General features: G+C 42.7%; 1 pseudogene; it reads right to left on the bottom strand.

Moving 5' to 3' along the window:
• Positions 1–247: 247 nt before the first annotated feature.
• Positions 248–23,473, bottom strand: part of LOC124028085 — a 38,214-nt pseudogene continuing 14,988 nt past the window's right edge.

Raw genomic sequence — 23,473 nt, 5'->3', positions numbered from 1 at the left:
CAACAAATCGAGTAAATCAGAGACAGTCAATCAACAACGAGTAAATCAGAGACAGTCAATCAACAACGAGTAAAATCAGAGACAGTCAATCAACAACGAGTAAATCAGAGACAGTCATCTTTATGTGTCAGTAGTCACAGGACCATTTTCTCTCCAGTAGTAGTCTGTCATCTTTATGTGTCAGTAGTCACAGGACCATTTTCTCTCCAGTAGTAGTCTGTCATCTTTATGTGTCAGTAGTACTCACAGGATAAGTCCCTCTTGACCGCGTTCTTTTTCCTCCTGATGGGGAACTCATCAATCTTCAGCTCTCCTTCGTCTGACACGTACTTTCGTACTCGTCTCTCACCGGCTTGGTCTTGTCCTCCCTTTAGGTTTTGTAGCAGGCTGAACACACTGGAGTTGGTCTGGGGCTTCAGCTTAGAACTGGGGGGGCACAGGACAGTAAGGAACAGGTGCTCCAGTCACAGACAGACACAATACACGTACACAGTATACTTACCCTAGTAACTTCTTGTGTGTCAATGAATGAAAACTTGTCTTTGTTGCCTGATAGTGGCGTTCTCTCAAACTTGTGCTCTTCAGTTTCCATCTTCAGTAAGGAATCTGGTTTGCTGTTCTGTAACGGATATGAACAACAACGAGACGTCATGTTTTAGAGAGGAAGAAGGGCATACAACATATTTATAACATTGCAAAGGAGAGAAAACAAAAGCCAAATCTGGACTGGCCAATAAAAATAATAGATTAAGATGAGCAAAAGAACACAGACACTGGACAGAGGAACTCTGCCTAGAAGGGCAGCATCCCGGAGTGGCCTCTTCACTGTTGACGTTGAGACTGGACAGAGGAACTCTGCCTAGAAGGGCAGCATCCCGGAGTCGCCTCTTCACTGTTGACGTTGAGACTGGACAGAGGAACTCTGCCTAGAGCAGCCCGGTCACCTCTTCACTGTTGACGTTGAGACTGGACAGAGGAACTCTGCCTAGAAGGGCAGCATCCCGGAGTCGCCTCTTCACTGTTGTCGATGAGACTAGTGTTTTGTGGGTACTATTTAACGAAGCTGCCAGTTGTGGACTTGTGAGGCGTCTGTTTCTCAAACTAGACACTTGTCCTCTTGCTCAGTTGTGCACCGCGGCCTCCCACTCCTCTTTCTATTCTGGTTAGGGCCAGTTTGTGCTGTTCTGTGAAGGGAGTAGTACAGCGTTGAACCAGATCTTCAGTTTCTTGCCAATTTCTCACATGGAATAAAGCCTTCATTTCTCAGAACGAGAATAGACTGACGAGTTTCAGAAGAAAGGTCTTTGTTTCTGGACATTTTGAGCATGTAATCAAACACACAAATGCTGTTGCTCCAGATACTCAACTAGTCTAAAGAAGGACAGTTTTATTTGGCTTCTTTAATCAGGACAGCAGTTTTCAGCTGTGTTAACATAATTGCAAAAGGTTTTCTAATGATCAATTATCATTTTAAAATGATGAACATGGATTAGCTAACACAACGTGCCATTGGAACACAGGAGTGATGGTTGCTGATAACGGGCCTCTGTAGATCTTCCATTAAAAATCAGACGTTTCCAGCTACAATAGTAATTTACAATATGAAAAATGTCTACATTGTATTTCTGATCAATTTGATGTTATTTTAAATGGCCAAAAAATGTGCTTTTCTTTCAAAAACAAAGACATTTCTAAGTGACCCCAAACTTTTAAATGGTAGTATATAAATATATATAAATATATAGATAAATATATATCTACCAGGGTCTCCAGTCCATCAGAGAAACAGAGGTGGTCTGTGATTATCCACCTACCAGGTCCTATAGAAGATGTGGTCTGTGATTATCCATCTACCAGGTCCTATAGAAGATGTGGTCTGTGATTATCCACCTACCAGGTCCTATAGAAGATGTGGTCTGTGATTATCCACCTACCAGGTCCTATAGAAGATGTGGTCTGTGATTATCCATCTACCAGGTCCTATAGAAGCTGTGGTCTGTGATTATCCATCTACCAGGCCCTATAGAAGATGTGGTCTGTGATTATCCATCTACCAAGCCCTATAGAATATGTGGTCTGTGATTATCCATCTACCAGGTCCTATAGAAGATGTGGTCTGATCTGCCCTTAGTTTCTCTGTATCTCCATCTACCAGTCCATGTGTTAGTGTTTGAGCTGCAGCTAGTTCCACTCTTTAGAGGGACCAGGACCCTTGGAATGACTACAGACATTACAACCGGAACACTTTGGCATTCAAGTTTCCACGAAACTAAAGCCGACTAATGTCTTCCGTTCGCTACAACCTAGCTGTCCTCCAGAACCCATCCCATGTTATCCAGCTATAATGACACAACAGCCTCCTGAGAGCAGGACCGCAGCCTACATGGAGCCCTATACGCTGTAGCAAACTACTTTGGACCAGAGTCCTCTACACCTTATAGGGAATAGGGTAGCATTTGGGACCCCGTCCACCAGCAGGACTGAGGCAGATGTGAATGCTTATGGGTGGAATGTTGTGGATATGACATAGTTGTGAGGACTGAGACGGTTGGCTGGGCCTGGGTTCTAGAAGCTTTGAACAGTTCCACCACTCTAATTGTGAGTAAAACCGCAGTGTTAGTTTAGCTGATTACTATGATCGATAGTGTGTTAATCCTTTACCATTATACCACGCTTTTCTGCTGGACTTCTCAGCTTCTCAGATTTAATAGAACAGAACCATTTGTATCTTCTTTGAAACAGCATCCAGCTTGAATTGGGTTCATTGTTCCATTTATCCATCATTATCATGTTTACTTTGTTCCATGTGTTTTAAAGCAGGCCAAGACAGGCTTGACTCAATCCTATTCTATGTTACCTTTGATTTTCACATCAAACTATTATATATCTTACCCAGCTATTATATATCTAACCCAGCTATTATATATCTTAACTAAATTAACTACTCTATCTTACCTAAACTAACTTAACTACTCTGTATATAACTTAACTAACTATATCTTACCTAACTTAACTACTCTGTATATAACTTAACTAACTATATCTTACCTAACTTAACTAACTACTCTGTATATAACTTAACTACTCTGTATCTTACCTAACTTAACTAACTATATCTTACCTAACTTAATTATTCTATATCTTACCTAACTTAACTACATTTACATTTACATTTAAGTCATTTAGCAGATGCTCTTATCCAGAGCGACTTACAAATTGGTGCATTCACCTAACTAACTATTCTATATCTTACCTAACTTAACTATTCTATACATTACCTAACTTAACTATTCTATATCTTACCTAACTTAACTATTCTATATCTTACCTAACTTAACTATTCTATATATTGCCTAACTTAACTATTCTATTTATTACCTAACTTAACTAACTCTTCTATATCTTACCTAACTAACTATTCTATACATTACCCTCTTAACTATTCTATACATTACCTAAATTAACTATTCTATATTACCTAACTTAACTAACTATTCTATATATTACCTAACTTAACTAACTATTCTATATCTTACCTAAACTAACTATTCTATACATGACCTAACTTAACTATTCTATACATGACCTAACTAACTATTCTATACATTATCTAACTTAACTAACTATTCTATACATTACCTAACTTAACTAACTATTCTATACATTACCTAACTTAACTAATCTATATCTTACCTAACTTAACTATTCTATATCTTACCTAACTTAACTAATCTATATCTTACCTAACTTAACTATTCTATATCTTACCTAACTTAACTATTCTATACATTACCTAACTTAACTAATCTATATCTTACCTAACTTAACTATTCTATACATGACCTAACTAACTATCCTATACATTACCCTCTTAACTATTCTATACATTACCTAAATGAACTATTCTATATATTACCTAACTTAACTATTCTATATCTTACCTAACTTCACTATTCTATATCTTACCTAACTTAACTAACTATTCTATATCTTACCTAACTAACTATATCTTACCTAACTTAACTATTCTATATATTGCCTAACTTAACTATTTTATTTATTACCTAACCTAACTAACTCTTCTATATCTTACCTAACTAACTATTCTATACATTACCTAAATTAACTATTCTATATATTACCTAACTTAACTATTCTATACATTACCTAAATTAACTATTCTATATATTACCTAACTTAACTATTCTATATATTACCTAACTTAACTAACTATTCTATATATATTACCTAACTTAACTAACTATTCTATATCTTACCTAACTTAACTAACTATTCTATATATATTACCTAACTTAACTAACTATTCTATATATATTACCTAACTTAACTAACTATTCTATATATATTACCTAACTTAACTAACTATTCTATATCTTACCTAACTTAACTAACTATTCTATATATATTACCTAACTTAACTAACTATTCTATATATTACCTAACTTAACTAACTATTATATATATTACCTAACTTAACTAACTATTCTATATCTTACCTAACTTAACTATTCTATACATTACCTAACTTAACTATTCTATACCTTACCTAACTTAACTATTCTATATATTGCCTAACTTAACTATTCTATTTATTACCTAACTTAACTAACTCTTCTATATCTTACCTAACTAACTATTCTATATATTACCTAACTTAACTAACTATTATATATATTACCTAACTTAACTAACTATTCTATACATTACCTAACTTAACTATTCTATACCTTACCTAACTTAACTATTCTATATATTGCCTAACTTAACTATTCTATATATTGCCTAACTTAACTATTCTATTTATTACCTAACTTAACTAACTCTTCTATATCTTACCTAACTAACTATTCTATACATTACCCTCTTAACTATTCTATATCTTACCTAACTTAACTATTCTATATCTTACCTAACTTAACTATTCTATATCTTACCTAACTTAACTATTCTATATCTTACCTAACTTAACTATTCTATATCTTACCTAACTTAACTATTCTATATCTTACCTAACTTAACTATTCTATATCTTACCTAACTTAACTATTCTATATCTTACCTAACAACTAACTATTCTATATCTTACCTAACTTAACTATTCTATATCTTACCTAACTTAACTAACTATTCTATATCTTACCTAACTTAACTAACTATTCTATAAATTACCTAACTTAACTATTCTATATCTTACCTAACTTAACTATTCTATATCTTACCTAACTTAACTAACTATTATATATATTACCTAACCTAACTAACTATTCTATATCTTACCTAACTAACTATTCTATATCTTACCTAACTTAACTAACTATTATATATATTACCTAACTTAACTAACTATTCTATATCTTACCTAACTTAACTAACTATTATATATATTACCTAACTTAACTAACTATTCTATATCTTACCTAACTAACTATTCTATACATTACCTAACTTAACTATTCTATATCTTACCTAACTTAACTATTCTATATCTTACCTAACTTAACTATTCTATATCTTATCTAACTTAACTATTCTATATCTTACCTAACTTGACTATTCTATATCTTACCTAACTATTCTGTATCTTACCTAACTTAACTAACTATTCTATATCTTACCTAACTTAACTAACTACTCTGTATCTAACTTAACTAACTACTCTGTATCTAACTTAATTATTCTTTATCCAACTAGTCTGTATCTTAACTAACTAGTCTGAATTTTCCATAACTTAACTACATTTTCTAACAGCCTAATTTTGACCAAAATTAACCAGAGAGATTACTGCTTACGGTTTAATTTTTCCGCGCTATACGGAGGGAGCTCTAGCCAACAGACAGCAGAGACCTGAGGACACTGTCCAACCTGGAGCTGAGTGAGGAGTGTTTGGTCTGATGCTATTTTGAAAGCTAAGAAGAAAAAGCTAAAAATAAAGTACATTAGTGATATATTTGACTTTATGGGGACTAAATGCTGAGTTAAGACTCCCAGACCAGATGTGAAGGAAAAGGCCTTTGGGCCTCAGAACCCCCCTTCTGCTGTTCACTGGCATGGCACTGATTCCACCTGGCGATCTGTTCACCATCTGCCTTGGCCTGTCTCCCCCCTGTCTGGTACAGGTACCTCCACCACACTCCCCTCTCTGTTTACAGTCTGCCTTGGCCTGTCTCCCCTCTCTGTTTACAGTCTGCCTTGGCCTGTCTCCCCTCTCTCTGTTCACCATCTGCCTTGGCCTGTCTCCCCTCTCTGTTCACAGTCTGCCTTGGCCTGTCTCCCCTCTCTCTGTTCACCATCTGCCTTGGCCTGTCTCCCCTCTCTCTGTTCACCATCTGCCTTGGTCTGTCTCCCCCTGTCTGTTCACTGTCTGTCTTGGCCTGTTCTATATCTGACCTAACTCAACCTGTTCTATATCTGACCTAACTCAACCTGTTCTATATCTGACCTAACTCAACCTGTTCTATATCTGACCTAACTCAACCTGTTCTATATCTGACCTAACTCAACCTGTTCTATATCTGACCTAACTCAACCTGTTCTATATCTGACCTAACTCAACCTGTTCTATATCTGACCTAACTCAACCTGTTCTATATCTGACCTAACTCAACCTGTTCTATATCTGACCTAACTCAACCTGTTCTATATCTGACCTAACTCAACCTGTTCTATATCTGACCTAACTCAACCTGTTCTATATCTGACCTAACTCAACCTGTTCTATATCTGACCTAACTCAACCTGTATCTGACCTAACTCAACCTGTTCTATATCTGACCTAACTCAACCTGTTCTATATCTGACCTAACTCAACCTGTTCTATATCTGACCTAACTCAACCTGTTCTATATCTGACCTAACTCAACCTGTTCTGTATCTGACCTAACTCAACCTGTTCTATATCTGACCTAACTCAACCTGTTCTATATCTGACCTAACTCAACCTGTTCTATATCTGACCTAACTCAACCTGTTCTATATCTGACCTAACTCAACCTGTTCTATATCTGACCTAACTCAACCTGTTCTATATCTGACCTAACTCAACCTGTTCTATATCTGACCTAACTCAACCTGTTCTATATCTGACCTAACTCAACCTGTATCTGACCTAACTCAACCTGTTCTGTATCTGACCTAACTCAACCTGTTCTATATCTGACCTAACTCAACCTGTTCTATATCTGACCTAACTCAACCTGTTCTATATCTGACCTAACTCAACCTGTTCTATATCTGACCTAACTCAACCTGTTCTATATCTGACCTAACTCAACCTGTTCTATATCTGACCTAACTCAACCTGTTCTATATCTGACCTAACTCAACCTGTTCTATATCTGACCTAACTCAACCTGTTCTATATCTGACCTAACTCAACCTGTTCTATATCTGACCTAACTCAACCTGTTCTATATCTGACCTAACTCAACCTGTTCTGTATCTGACCTAACTCAACCTGTTCTATATCTGACCTAACTCAACCTGTTCTATATCTGACCTAACTCAACCTGTTCTATATCTGACCTAACTCAACCTGTTCTATATCTGACCTAACTCAACCTGTTCTATATCTGACCTAACTCAACCTGTTCTATATCTGACCTAACTCAACCTGTTCTATATCTGACCTAACTCAACCTGTTCTATATCTGACCTAACTCAACCTGTTCTATATCTGACCTAACTCAACCTGTTCTATATCTGACCTAACTCAACCTGTATCTGACCTAACTCAACCTGTTCTGTATCTGACCTAACTCAACCTGTTCTATATCTGACCTAACTCAACCTGTTCTATATCTGACCTAACTCAACCTGTATCTGACCTAACTCAACCTGTTCTATATCTGACCTAACTCAACCTGTTCTATATCTGACCTAACTCAACCTGTTCTATATCTGACCTAACTCAACCTGTTCTGTATCTGACCTAACTCAACCTGTTCTATATCTGACCTAACTCAACCTGTTCTGTATCTGACCTAACTCAACCTGTTCTATATCTGACCTAACTCAACCTGTTCTATATCTGACCTAACTCAACCTGTTCTATATCTGACCTAACTCAACCTGTTCTATATCTGACCTAACTCAACCTGTTCTATATCTGACCTAACTCAACCTGTTCTATATCTGACCTAACTCAACCTGTTCTGTATCTGACCTAACTCAACCTGTTCTATATCTGACCTAACTCAACCTGTATCTGACCTAACTCAACCTGTTCTATATCTGACCTAACTCAACCTGTTCTATATCTGACCTAACTCAACCTGTTCTATATCTGACCTAACTCAACCTGTTCTATATCTGACCTAACTCAACCTGTTCTATATCTGACCTAACTCAACCTGTTCTATATCTGACCTAACTCAACCTGTTCTATATCTGACCTAACTCAACCTGTTCTATATCTGACCTAACTCAACCTGTTCTATATCTGACCTAACTCAACCTGTTCTATATCTGACCTAACTCAACCTGTTCTATATCTGACCTAACTCAACCTGTATCTGACCTAACTCAAACTGTCCTGTAGCGTACCTTATATTTCCACTTGGCTTCCGTCTGTTTCTTGTTCTGTTCTCGGATCTCAAACTTCTCAGGTCGTTCTGCTTACAGGTGTCCTTTTCCGACATGCTCAGGACATTCTTAGTCGCCTGGGAAGCAGGTAACAGACATGACATCATATAGGTGACAAGTAACTGCTGCTAACCGTGTGTATGTGACCAATACAATTTGATTTGATATGAGGTAGAGTAGGACAGGTCAGCTTGCATGGTCTTACCTTGCCGCCCTCCCCCCCTCACCTTACCCTTCTTGGGCTGGTCCATCTAGGCCTATAGGGGTGTGTTTGTTACAGGCCCAGTCAGGTTAAACATGGTTAAACAGGTTAATAGCTCACCTTGCCCCCCATCTTTCCTTTCTTGGGCTGGTCCATCTTGCTGAGGATGTCCTTGGCGTGAGACTCCAGAGCTGCCAGGCTGGAGGGCTTCGACGGAGGAGGAGGAGGAGGAGCAGGGACCTCCTTCTCTTTCTTCCCTTTCTTCTTCCCTCCCTCCTTCGCTTTGGGGACCTTGGGAGGTTTGGGGACCTTGGGAGGTTTTGGTGGCTTGGAGGCCTTCTTCCTGGCTGGTTTGTCCCGAGGAGGAGGGGACGGGGACGGGGAGGGGTGGCTGGAGGGGGAAGCAGGGTCCTCAGGCTCTAATGGGGCAGCAGGGGGTTCCTCCACAGGAGCCTTGCTACTCGAATCACTCTTAATGGCTTTAGCCGCATTCTGGAAAAAAACAAAACGGTCAGTTATCAAGATGTCTTTATCCGAGGACACTCACTTCACAATTTTCTCTCCTTATATTTTACACAACCATGACAACAGTCTGAGCTGGTACCATACATATCTAGATACATGGACTGGTACCATACAGGAACCACACACATATCTAGATACATGGACTGGTACCATACAGGAACCACACGTATCTAGACACATGGACTGGTACCATACAGGAACCATACGTATCTAGACACATGGACTGGTACCATACAGGAACCACACGTATCTAGACACATGGACTGGTACCATACAGGAACCATACGTATCTAGATACATGGACTGGTACCACACGTATCTAGATACATGGACTGGTACCATACAGGAACCATACGTATCTAGACACATGGACTGGTACCATACAGGAATCATACATATCTAGACACATGGACTGGTACCATACAGGAACCATACGTATCTAGACACATGGACTGGTACCACACAGGAACGTTTTAGTGTGAAATGATTCGGAGCGATTCGGTTCAATGCTATAGACCACCAAGTGCTAACAGTCAGCATCTGGTTAATATGTACGAAATGCTTGATAATATATTTGATATAAACAGAGATACACTACATGGCCAAAAGTATGTGGACACCCCTTTAAATTAGTGGATTCGGCTATTTCAGCCACACCCATTCTGACATTGGCAGTAGAATGGCCCGTACTGAATATCTCAGTGACTTTCAATGAGTCACCGTCATAGGATGCCACCTTTCCAACTAGTCAGTTTGTCAAATTTCTGCCCTGCTAGAACTGCCCCTTTCACTGTAAGTGCTGTTATTGTGAAGTGGAAACGTCTAGGAGTAACAACGGCTCAGCCGAGAAGTGGTAAGCCACACAAGCTCCCAGAACAGAACCGCTTAGTGCTGAAGCGTGTAAAATGTGTCTGTCCTCAAGTGGAACACTCACTACCGAGTAATAAACTGCCTCTGGAAGCAACAGGAAATGGGTTTCCATGGCTGAGCAGCCGCACACAAGCCTAAGATCACCATGCGCAATGCCAAGCGTCGGCTGGAGTGGTGTAAAGATCACCGCCATTGAACTCTGGAGCAGTGGAAATGCATTCTCTGGAGTGATGAATCACGCTTCACCATCTGGCAGTCCGGTGGGTTAGGCAGATTTCAGGAGAGTGCTATCTGCCAACGCATAGTGCCAACTGTAAAGTTTGGTGGAAGAGGAATAATGGTCTGGGGCTGTTTTTCATGGTTCAGGCCCCTTAGTTCCAGTGAAGGGAGATATTAATGTTACATTATACAATGACATTCTAGATGATTCTGGGCTTCCAACTTTGTGGCAACAGTTTGGGAAGGCCCTTTCCTGTTTCAGAATGCACAAAGCGAGGTCCATACAGAAGTTGTTTGTCAAGATTAGTCTGAAAGAACTTGGCTGGCATGCACAGAGCCCTAACCTCAACCCCATCGAGCACCTTTGGGATGAATTGGAACGCCGACTGCGAGCCAGGCCTAATCGCCCAACATCAGTGTCCGACCTCACTAATGCTCTTCTGGCTGAATGGAAGCTGGTCCCCGCAGCAATGTTCCAACATCTAGTGGAAAGCCTTCCCAGAAGAGTGGAGGCTGTTATAGCAGCAATGTTCCAACATCTAGTGGAAAGCCTTCCCAGAAGAGTGGAGGCTGTTAGCAGCAATGTTCCAACATCTAGTGGAAAGCCTTCCCAGAAGAGTAGAGGCTGTTATAGCAGCAATGTTCCAACATCTAGTGGAAAGCCTTCCCAGAAGAGTGGAGGCTGTTATAGCAGCAATGTTCCAACATCTAGTGGAAAGCCTTCCCAGAAGAGTAGAGGCTGTTATAGCAGCAATGTTCTAACATCTAGTGGAAAGCCTTCCCAGAAGAGTGGAGGCTGTTATAGCAGCAATGTTCCAACATCTAGTGGAAAGCCTTCCCAGAAGAGTGGAGGCTGTTATAGCAGCAATGTTCCAACATCTAGTAGAAAGCATTCTCAGAAGAGTGGAGGCTGTTATAGCAGCAATGTTCCAACATCTAGTGGAAAGCCTTCCCAGAAGAGTGGAGGCTGTTATAGCAGCAATGTTCCAACATCTAGTGGAAAGCAACCAGACGCTGCTGGTCTGTGGTGTATAATGAGGAGCAACCAGACGCTGTTGGTCTGTAATGAGGAGCAACCAGACGCTGTTGGTCTGTGGTGTGTAATGAGGAGCAACCAGACGCTGTTGGTCTGTGGTGTGTAATGAGGAGCAACCAGACGCTGTTGGTCTGTGGTGTGTAATGAGGAGCAACCAGACGCTGCTGGTCTGTGGTGTGTAATGAGGAGCAACCAGACGCTGCTGGTCTGTGGTGTGTAATGAGGAGCAACCAGACGCTGCTGGTCTGTGGTGTGTAATGAGGAGCAACCAGACGCTGCTGGTCTGTGGTGTGTAATGGGGAGCAACCAGACACTACTGGTCTGTGTTGTGTAATGAGGAGCAACCAGACGCTGCTGGTCTGTGGTGTATAATGAGGAGCAACCAGACGCTGCTGGTCTGTGGTGTGTAATGAGGAGCAACCAGATGCTGCTGGTCTGTGGTGTGTAATGAGGAGCAACCAGACGCTGCTGGTCTGTGGTGTGTAATGAGGAGCAACCAGACGCTGCTGGTCTGTGGTGTGTAATGAGGAGCAACCAGACGCTGCTGGTCTGTGGTGTGTAATGAGGAGCAATCAGACGCTGCTGCTCTGTGGTGTGTAATGAGGAGCAACCAGACGCTGCACTGGACACATTAATGAAAAGTCTTATTCCAGTTATTAATAAACATGAACCCATTAAGAAAATGACTAAAACCAGTTAAATCTCTGTGTATTGATGAGGAATTTAAACATTGAATGGTTGAGATGGATGAGGCCAAAGGAACGGCGAAAAAGTCTGGCTGCACAACCGATTGGCAAACATACTGCAAATTGAGAAATCATGTGACTAAACTGAATAAAAAGAAGAAGAAGACTACTCTATGAATCAAAGATAAATGACAAAGAATGATTGTAAAAAGCACCTTAAATTACATTTGGGGAAAAAAGGCAAACTAAGCTCTATCATTCATAAAATCAGATGACTCATTCATCAAAGTTATGACCGGTAGTGTATATTATGTCTATGGTGTATGTAGGCAACGGAGTTGAGCTATAGTGGGTAAACCCCACTATCAATAAGGGGAATGTTAGGGGGGTAAACTGGGCATCTACCACCCCACTATCAATAAGGGGAATGTTAGGGGGGTAAACTGGGCATCTACCACCCCACTATCAATAAGGGGAATGTTAGGGGGGTAAACTGGGCATCTACCATCCCACTATCAATAAGATTTCTAATGTTAGGGGGTAAACTGGGCATCTACCACCCCACTATCAATAAGAGGAATGTTAGGGGGTAAACTGGGCATCTACCACCCCACTATCAATAAGAGGAATGTTAGGGGGTAAACTGGGCATCTACCACCCCACTATCAATAAGGGGAATGTTAGGGGGTAAACTGGGCATCTACCACCCCACTATCAATAAGGGGAATGTTAGGGGGTAAACTGGGCATCTACCACCCCACTATCAATAAGGGGAATGTTAGGGGTAAACTGGGCATCTACCACCCCACTATCAATAAGGGGAATGTTAGGGGGTAAACTGGGCATCTACCACCCCACTATCAATAAGGGGAATGTTAGGGGGTAAACTGGGCATCTACCACCCCACTATCAATAAGGGGAATGTTAGGGGGGTAAACTGGGCATCTACCACCCCACTATCAATAAGGGGAATGTTAGAGGGGGTAAACTGGGCATCTACCACCCCACTATCAATAAGGGAATGTTAGGGGGTAAACTGGGCATCTACCACCCCACTATCAATAAGGGGAATGTTAGTGGGTAAACTGGGATAAAAAGTGTTTGAGCTATAAATATTACTCTTTAAAACATGTGCTGTGACATAGACAATAAATATATAGCACAACTTTGGATTTCACCCGTCTCATAATGTTAGGGGGGGGTAAACTGGGCATCTACCACCCGTCTCATAATGTTAGGGGGATAAACTGGGCATCTACCACCCGTCTCATAATGTTAGGGGGGGTAAACTGGGCATCTACCACCCGTCTCATAATGTTAGGGGGTAAACTGGGCATCTACCACCCGTCTCATAATGTTAGGGGGTAAACTGGGCATCTACCACCCCACTATCAATAAGGGGAATGTTAGGGGGTAAACTGGGCATCTACCACCCCACTATCAATAAGGGGATGTTAGGGGGGTAAACTGGGCATCTACCACCCCACTATCAATAAGGGAATGTTATGGGGGTAAACTGGGCATCTACCACCCCACTATCAATAAGGGGAATGTTAGGGGGTAAACTGGGCATCTACCACCCCACTATCAATAAGGGGAATGTTAGGGGGTAAACTGGGCATCTACCACGCCACTATCAATAAGGGGAATGTTAGGGGGTAAACTGGGCATCTACCACCCCACTATCAATAAGGGAATGTTAGGGGGTAAACTGGGCATCTACCACCCCACTATCAATAAGGGGAATGTTAGGGGGGGGTAAACTGGGCATCTACCACCCCACTATCAATAAGGGGAATGTTAAGGGGGTAAACTGGGCATCTACCACCCCACTATCAATAAGGGGAATGTTAGGGGGTAAACTGGGCATCTACCACCCCACTATCAATAAGGGGAATGTTAGGGGGGGGTAAACTGGGCATCTACCACCCCACTATCAATAAGGGGAATGTTAGGGGGTAAACTGGGCATCTACCACCCCACTATCAATAAGGGGAATGTTAGGGGGGGGGGTAAACTGGGCATCTACCACCCCACTATCAATAAGGGGAATGTTAGAGGGGGTAAACTGGGCATCTACCACCCCACTATCAATAAGGGAATGTTAGGGGGGTAAACTGGGCATCTACCACCCCACTATCAATAAGGGGAATGTTAGGGGGGGGGGTAAACTGGGCATCTACCACCCCACTATCAATAAGGGGAATGTTAGGGGGTAAACTGGGCATCTACCACCCCACTATCAATAAGAGGAATGTTAGGGGGTAAACTGGGCATCTACCACCCCACTATCAATAAGGGGAATGTTAGGGGTAAACTGGGCATCTACCACCCCACTATCAATAAGGGAATGTTAGGGGGTAAACTGGGCATCTACCACGCCACTATCAATAAGGGGAATGTTAGGGGGTAAACTGGGCATCTACCACCCCACTATCAATAAGGGAATGTTAGGGGGTAAACTGGGCATCTACCACCCCACTATCAATAAGGGAATGTTAGGGGGTAAACTGGGCATCTACCACCCCACTATCAATAAGGGGAATGTTAAGGGGGTAAACTGGGCATCTACCACCCCACTATCAATAAGGGGAATGTTAGGGGGTAAACTGGGCATCTACCACCCCACTATCAATAAGGGGAATGTTAGGGAGGGGGTAAACTGGGCATCTACCACCCCACTATCAATAAGGGGAATGTTAGAGGGGGTAAACTGGGCATCTACCACCCCACTATCAATAAGGGGAATGTTAGGGGGGGTAAACTGGGCATCTACCACCCCACTATCAATAAGGGGAATGTTAGGGGGGGGGGGGGGTAAACTGGGCATCTACCACCCCACTATCAATAAGGGGGAATGTTAGGGGGTAAACTGGGCATCTACCACCCCACTATCAATAAGGGAATGTTAGGGGGTAAACTGGGCATCTACCACCCCACTATCAATAAGGGGAATGTTAGGGGGTAAACTGGGCATCTACCACCCCCCTATCAATAAGGGGAATGTTAGGGGGTAAACTGGGCATCTACCACCCCACTATCAATAAGGGGAATGTTAGAGGGGGGTAAACTGGGCATCTACCACCCCACTATCAATAAGGGAATGTTAGGGGGTAAACTGGGCATCTACCACCCCACTATCAATAAGGGAATGTTAGGGGGTAAACTGGGCATCTACCACCCCACTATCAATAAGGGGAATGTTAGGGGGTAAACTGGGCATCTACCACCCCACTATCAATAAGGGGAATGTTAGGGGGTAAACTGGGCATCTACCACCCCACTATCAATAAGGGGAATGTTAGGGGGTAAACTGGGCATCTACCACCCCACTATCAATAAGGGAATGTTAGGGGTAAACTGGGCATCTACCACCCCACTATCAATAAGGGGAATGTTAGGGGTAAACTGGGCATCTACCACCCCACTATCAATAAGGGAATGTTAGGGGGTAAACTGGGCATCTACCACCCCACTATCAATAAGGGGAATGTTAGGGGGTAAACTGGGCATCTACCACCCCACTATCAATAAGGGGAATGTTAGAGGGGGGTAAACTGGGCATCTACCACCCCACTATCAATAAGGGGAATGTTAGGGGGGGGTAAACTGGGCATCTACCACCCCACTATCAATAAGGGGAATGTTAGTGGGTAAACTGGGATAAAAAGTGTTTGAGCTATAAATATTACTCTTTAAAACATGTGCTGTGACATAGACAATAAATATATAGCACAACTTTGGATTTCACCCGTCTCATAATGTTAGGGGGGGGTAAACTGGGCATCTACCACCCGTCTCATAATGTTAGGGGGATAAACTGGGCATCTACCACCCGTCTCATAATGTTAGGGGGGGTAAACTGGGCATCTACCACCCGTCTCATAATGTTAGGGGGATAAACTGGGCATCTACCACCCGTCTCATAATGTTAGGGGGGTAAACTGGGCATCTACCACCCGTCTCATAATGTTAGGGGGTAAACTGGGCATCTACCACCCGTCTCATAATGTTAGGGGGGGTAAACTGGGCATCTACCACCCGTCTCATAATGTTAGGGTGGGGTAAACTGGGCATCTACCACCCATCTCATAATGTTAGGGGGGTTAAACTGGGCATCTACCACCCGTCTCATAATGTTAGGGGGGTAAACTGGGCATCTACCACCCGTCTCATAATGTTAGGGGGTAAACTGGGCATCTACCACCCGTCTCATAATGTTAGGGGGTAAACTGGGCATCTACCACCCGTCTCATAATGTTAGGGGGTAAACTGGGCATCTACCACCCGTCTCATAATGTTAGGGGTTAAACTGGGCATCTACCACCCGTCTCATAATGTTAGGGGGTAAACTGGGCATCTACCACCCATCTCATAATGTTAGGGAGGGTAAACTGGGCATATACCACCCGTCTCATAATGTTAGGGGTAAACTGGGCATCTACCACCCGTCTCATAATGTTAGGGGGTAAACTGGGCATCTATACCACCCGTCTCATAATGTTAGGGGGTAAACTGGGCATCTACCACCCGTCTCATAATGTTAGGTGGGGTAAACTGGGCATCTACCACCCGTCTCATAATGTTAGGGGGTAAACTGGGCATCTACCACCCGTCTCATAATGTTAGGGGGTAAACTGGGCATCTACCACCCGTCTCATAATGTTAGGGGGGTAAACTGGGCATCTACCACCCGTCTCATAATGTTAGGGGGTAAACTGGGCATCTACCACCCGTCTCATAATGTTAGGGGGTAAACTGGGCATCTACCACCCGTCTCATAATGTTAGGGGGTAAACTGGGCATCTACCACCCGTCTCATAATGTTAGGGGGTAAACTGGGCATCTACCACCAGTCTCATAATGTTAGGGGGGTAAACTGGGCATCTACCACCCGTCTCATAATGTTAGGGGGTAAACTGGGCATCTACCACCCGTCTCATAATGTTAGGGGTAAACTGGGCATCTACCACCCGTCTCATAATGTTAGGGGGTAAACTGGGCATCTACCACCCGTCTCATAATGTTAGGGGGTTAAACTGGGCATCTACCACCCGTCTCATAATGTTAGGGGGTAAACTGGGCATCTACCACCCGTCTCATAATGTTAGGGGGTAAACTGGGCATCTACCACCCGTCTCATAATGTTAGGGGGTAAACTGGGCATCTACCACCCGTCTCATAATGTTAGGGGGTAAACTGGGCATCTACCACCCGTCTCATAATGTTAGGGGGTAAACTGGGCATCTACCACCCGTCTCATAATGTTAGGGGGTAAACTGGGCATCTACCACCAGTCTCATAATGTTAGGGGGTAACCTGGGCATCTACCACCCGTCTCATAATGTTAGGGGGTAAACTGGGCATCTACCACCCGTCTCATAATGTTAGGGGGGTAAACTGGGCATCTACCACCCGTCTCATAATGTTAGGGGGTAAACTGGGCATCTACCACCCGTCTCATAATGTTAGGGGTAAACTGGGCATCTACCACCCGTCTCATAATGTTAGGGGGTAAACTGGGCATCTACCACCCGTCTCATAATGTTAGGGGGTAAACTGGGCATCTACCACCCGTCTCATAATGTTAGGGGGTAAACTGGGCATCTACCACCCGTCTCATAATGTTAGGGGGTAAACTGGGCATCTACCACCCGTCTCATAATGTTAGGGGGGGTAAACTGGGCATCTACCACCCGTCTCATAATGTTAGGGGGTAAACTGGGCATCTACCACCCGTCTCATAATGTTAGGGGTAAACTGGGCATCTACCACCAGTCTCATAATGTTAGGGGGTAAACTGGGCATCTACCACCCGTCTCATAATGTTAGGGGTAAACTGGGCATCTACCACCCATCTCATAATGTTAGGGGGGTAAACTGGGCATCTACCACCCGTCTCATAATGTTAGGGGGTAAACTGGGCATCTACCACCCGTCTCATAATGTTAGAGGGGGTAAACTGGGCATCTACCACCCGTCTCATAATGTTAGGGGGTAAACTGGCATCTACCACCCGTCTCATAATGTTAGGGGTAAACTGGGCATCTACCACCCGTCTCATAATGTTAGGGGGTAAACTGGGCATCTACCACCCGTCTCATAATGTTAGGGGGTAAACTGGGCATCTACCACCCGTCTCATAATGTTAGGGGGGGTAAACTGGGCATCTACCACCCGTCTCATAATGCAATGGAGAGTTTGGAAGTTGACTGACTCGGCGTGAGCAGCTTTTGGGATTGCTGTCCAAGCTATGAAATTAATTAACTTTACCCTGTATATATATGCTGATTGTTTAAAGCAAAATGACCAAAACTTTTTCCGATGGGGACCAATCAAATTCCATCTAATATTAGACCTGATCAAAAGTTGTTTTTTTCCCACCTTTATTTAACCAGGTAGGCTAGTTGAGAACACCTTTATTTAACCAGGTAGGCTAGTTGAGAACACCTTTATTTAACCAGGTAGGCTAGTTGAGAACACCTTTATTTAACCAGGTAGGCTAGTTGAGAACACCTTTATTTAACCAGGTAGGCTAGTTGAGAACACCTTTATTTAACCAGGTAGGCTAGTTGAGAACACCTTTATTTAACCAGGTAGGCCAGTTGAGAACACCTTTATTTAACCAGGTAGGCTAGTTGAGAACACCTTTATTTAACCAGGTAGGCTAGTTGAGAACACCTTTATTTAACCAGGTAGGTTAGTTGAGAACACCTTTATTTAACCAGGTAGGCTAGTTGAGAACACCTTTATTTAACCAGGTAGGTTAGTTGAGAACACCTTTATTTAACCAGGTAGGCTAGTTGAGAACACCTTTATTTAACCAGGTAGGCTAGTTGAGAACAAGTTCTCATTTACAATTGCGACCTGGCCAAGATAAAGCAAAGCAGTTCGACAGATACAACGACACAGAGTTACACAGGGCTTTACCTAGCAAAGACTTATAGATGACCTGGAGCCAGTGGGTTTGGCGACGAGTATGTAGTGAGGGCCAGCCAACGAGAGCATACAGGTCACAGTGGTGGGTGGTATATGGGGCTTTAGTGACAAAACGGATGGCAAAGTGATAGACTGCATCCAATTTGCTTAGTAGAGTGTTGGAGGATATTTTATAAATGACATCGAGGATCGGAAGGATGGTCAGGAGGATCGGAAGGATGGTGAGTTTTATGAGGGTATGTTTGGCAGCATGAGTGAAGGAGGCTTTGTTGCGAAATAGAAAGCCGATTCTAGATTTAATTTTGGATTGGAGATGCTTAATGTGAGTCTGGAAGGAGAGTTTACAGTCTAGCCAGTCTAGCCGTGGCCTCTACAAAACAGCTTCCAATACTCTACTCAGCAAACTGGATGCAGTTTATCACAGTGCCATCCGTTTTGTTACTAAAGCACCTTATACCACCCACCACTGCGACCTGTATGCTCTAGTCGGCTGGCCCTCAAGCATATTCGTCGCCAGACCAACTGGCTCCAGGTCATCTACAAGTCTATGCTAGGTAAAGCTCCGCCTTATCTCAGTTCACTGGTCACCATAGCAACACCCATCCATAGCACACGCTCCAGCAGGTGTATCTCACTGACCATCCCTAAAGCCAACACCTCATTTGACCGCCTTTCCTTCCAGTTCTCTGCTGCCAGTGACTGGAACGAATTGCAAAAATCGCTGAAGTTGGAGACTTTTATCTCCCTCACCAACTTCAAACATCAGCTATCTGAGCAGCTAACCGATCGCTGCAGCTGTACATAGTCTATCGGTAAATAGCCCACCCAATTTACCTACCTCATCCCCATACTGTTTTTATTTATTTACTTTTCTGCTCTTTTGCACACCAATATCTCTCCCTGTACATGACCATCTGATCATTTATCACTCCAGTGTTAATCTGCTAAATTGTAATTATTCGCCTACCTCCTCATGCCTTTGCACACAATGTATATAGACTCTTTCTTTTTTTCTACTGTGTTATTGACTTGTTTATTGTTTACTCCATGTGTAACTCTGTGTTGTCTGTTCACACTGCTTTGCTTTATCTTGGCCAGGTCGCAGTTGCAAATGAGAACTTGTTCTCAACTAGCCTACCTGGTTAAATAAAGGTGTTCTCAACTAGCCTACCTGGTTAAATAAAGGTGTTCTCAACTAGCCTACCTGGTTAAATAAAGGTGTTCTCAACTAGCCTACCTGGTTAAATAAAGGTGTTCTCAACTAGCCTACCTGGTTAAATAAAGGTGTTCTCAACTAGCCTACCTGGTTAAATAAAGGTGTTCTCAACTGGCCTACCTGGTTAAATAAAGGTGTTCTCAACTAGCCTACCTGGTTAAATAAAGGTGTTCTCAACTGGCCTACCTGGTTAAATAAATGTGTTCTCAACTAGCCTACCTGGTTAAATAAAGGTGTTCTCAACTAGCCTACCTGGTTAAATAAAGGTGTTCTCAACTAGCCTACCTGGTTAAATAGGTGAATGCACCAATTTGTAAGTCGCTCTGGATAAGAGCGTCTGCTAAATGACTTAAATGTAAATGTAAATAAAGGTGTTCTCAATTAGCCTACCTGGTTAAATAAAGGTGTTCTCAACTAGCCTACCTGGTTAAATAAAGGTGTTCTCAACTAGCCTACCTGGTTAAATAGGTGAATGCACCAATTTGTAAGTCGCTCTGGATAAGAGCGTCTGCTAAATGACTTAAATGTAAATGTAAATAAAGGTGTTCTCAACTAGCCTACCTGGTTAAATAAAGGTGTTCTCAACTAGCCTACCTGGTTAAATAAAGGTGTTCTCAACTAGCCTACCTGGTTAAATAAAGGTGTTCTCAACAAGCCTACCTGGTTAAATAAAGGTGTTCTCAACTAGCCTACCTGGTTAAATAAAGGTGTTCTCAACAAGCCTACCTGGTTAAATAAAGGTGTTCTCAACTAGCCTACCTGGTTAAATAAAGGTGTTCTCAACTGGCCTACCTGGTTAAATAAATGTGTTCTCAACTAGCCTACCTGGTTAAATAAAGGTGTTCTCAACTAGCCTACCTGGTTAAATAAAGGTGTTCTCAACTAGCCTACCTGGTTAAATAGGTGAATGCACCAATTTGTAAGTCGCTCTGGATAAGAGCGTCTGCTAAATGACTTAAATGTAAATGTAAATAAAGGTGTTCTCAACTAGCCTACCTGGTTAAATAAAGGTGTTCTCAACTAGCCTACCTGGTTAAATAAAGGTGTTCTCAACTAGCCTACCTGGTTAAATAAAGGTGTTCTCAACTAGCCTACCTGGTTAAATAAAGGTGTTCTCAACTAGCCTACCTGGTTAAATAAAGGTGTTCTCAACTAGCCTACCTGGTTAAATAAAGGTGTTCTCAACTAGCCTACCTGGTTAAATAAAGGTGTTCTCAACTAGCCTACCTGGTTAAATAAAGGTGTTCTCAACTAGCCTACCTGGTTAAATAAAGGTGTTCTCAACTAGCCTACCTGGTTAAATAAAGGTGTTCTCATCTAGCCTACCTGGTTAAATAAAGGTGTTCTCAACTAGCCTACCTGGTTAAATAAAGGTGTTCTCAACTAGCCTACCTGGTTAAATAATGGTGTTCTCAACTAGCCTACCAGGTTAAATAAAGGTGTTCTCAACTAGCCTACCTGGTTAAATAAAGGTGTTCTCAACTGGCCTACCTGGTTAAATAAAGGTGTTCTCAACTAGCCTACCTGGTTAAATAAAGGTGAAATAAAAAATAATAATAATAAAAACCCGGGACGATGCGTATCGCTGGTCTCTACAACAACAAAGGCCATTGTAAACCTGCCCAGTAGAACAGAATAGATCAGAACAGGGCAGTAGAACAGAATAAATCAGAACAGGGCAGTAGAACAGGGCAGTAGAACAGAGCAGTAGAACAGAGCAGTAGAACAGGGCAGTAGAACAGGGCAGTAGAACAGAGCAGTAGAACAGAGCAGTAGAACAGGGCAGTAGAACAGGGCAGTAGAACAGGGCAGTAGAACAGGGTAAGAAGTCGTACCTCTGAGATCCTGATCTCCTTGGCCAGGTCTTTGATGAGCTGAGTGGGCTTCATGTTTTCTGGAAGCTCATCCTCGTGTTCTAACAGAGCCTGGAGGAACGGCACGTTGACAACGCAGTTAAATATGGATGTAGATTTCAGATTATACACAATATAACACAATACACAAGTATGTGGACACCCCTTCAAATTAGTGGATTCGACTAGTTGAGTCACACCCGTTGCTGACAGGTGTATAAAATAAAGCACACAGCCATGTAATCTCCATAGACAAACATTGACAGTAGAATGGCTTTACAGAAAAGCTCAGTGACTTTCAACTTGGCACTGTCGTAGGATGCCACCTTTCCGAATGCATAGTGTCAACTGTAAAGTTTGGTGGAGTAGGAATAATGGTCTGGGGCTGTTTTTCATGGTTCAGGCCCCTTAGTTCCAGTGAAGGGAAATTTTAACGCTGCAGCATACAATGACATTGTAGATAATTCTGTACTTCCAACTTTGTGGCAAAGGTTTGGGGAAGGCCCATTCCTGTTTCAACATGGCAATGCCCCCGTGCACAAAGATCGGTGTGGAAGAACTAGACTGAGCCCTGACCTCAACCCCAACCAACACCTTTGTGATGAATTAGAATGCCGACTGCGAGCCAGGCCTAATCACCCAACATCAGTGCCCGACTGCAATAATGCTCGTGGCTGAATGGAAGCAAGTCCCTGCAGCAACGTCCCGACATCTAGTGGAAAGTCTTCCCAGAAGAGTGGAGGCTGTTATAGCAGCAACGTCCCAACATCTAGTGGAAAGTCTTCCCAGAAGAGTGGAAGCTGTTATTGCAGCAAACTCCATATTAATGGCCATGATTTTGGAATGAGATGTTTGACCAGCAGGTGTCCACATACTTTTGAAGGAAACCAAACTTGCCTGTTTCTTAGTCCAGGCCCTGAAAGCTCCGTTGATGATCTTAGCTCCATGGATCAGGTAGGCAGCAGGCTGTCTGTTGGCCTTGTGTAAACCTGAAACAAGACAGAATACTGTTAAAACACATATTGACAGGTCAGACAGGTCAGACAGCTCTCCCTTGGTTGAAGAGGTCAGACAGCTCTCCCTTGGTTGAAGAGGTCAGACAGCTCTCCCTTGGTTGAAGAGGTCAGACAGCTCTCCCTTGGTAAAGAGGTCAGACAGCTCTCCCTTGGTGAAGAGGTCAGACAGCTCTCCCTTGGTAAAGAGGTCAGACAGCTCTCCCTTGGTAAAGAGGTCAGACAGCTCTCCCTTGGTAAAGAGGTCAGACAGCTCTCCCTTGGTTGAAGAGGTCAGACAGCTCTCCCTTGGTTGAAGAGGTCAGACAGCTCT

This window comes from Oncorhynchus gorbuscha, unplaced genomic scaffold (genome assembly GCF_021184085.1).
Source record: "Oncorhynchus gorbuscha isolate QuinsamMale2020 ecotype Even-year unplaced genomic scaffold, OgorEven_v1.0 Un_scaffold_3726, whole genome shotgun sequence".
Lineage (NCBI taxonomy): Eukaryota > Metazoa > Chordata > Actinopteri > Salmoniformes > Salmonidae > Oncorhynchus > Oncorhynchus gorbuscha.
This window is presented reverse-complemented; position numbering and strand designations above follow the sequence as displayed.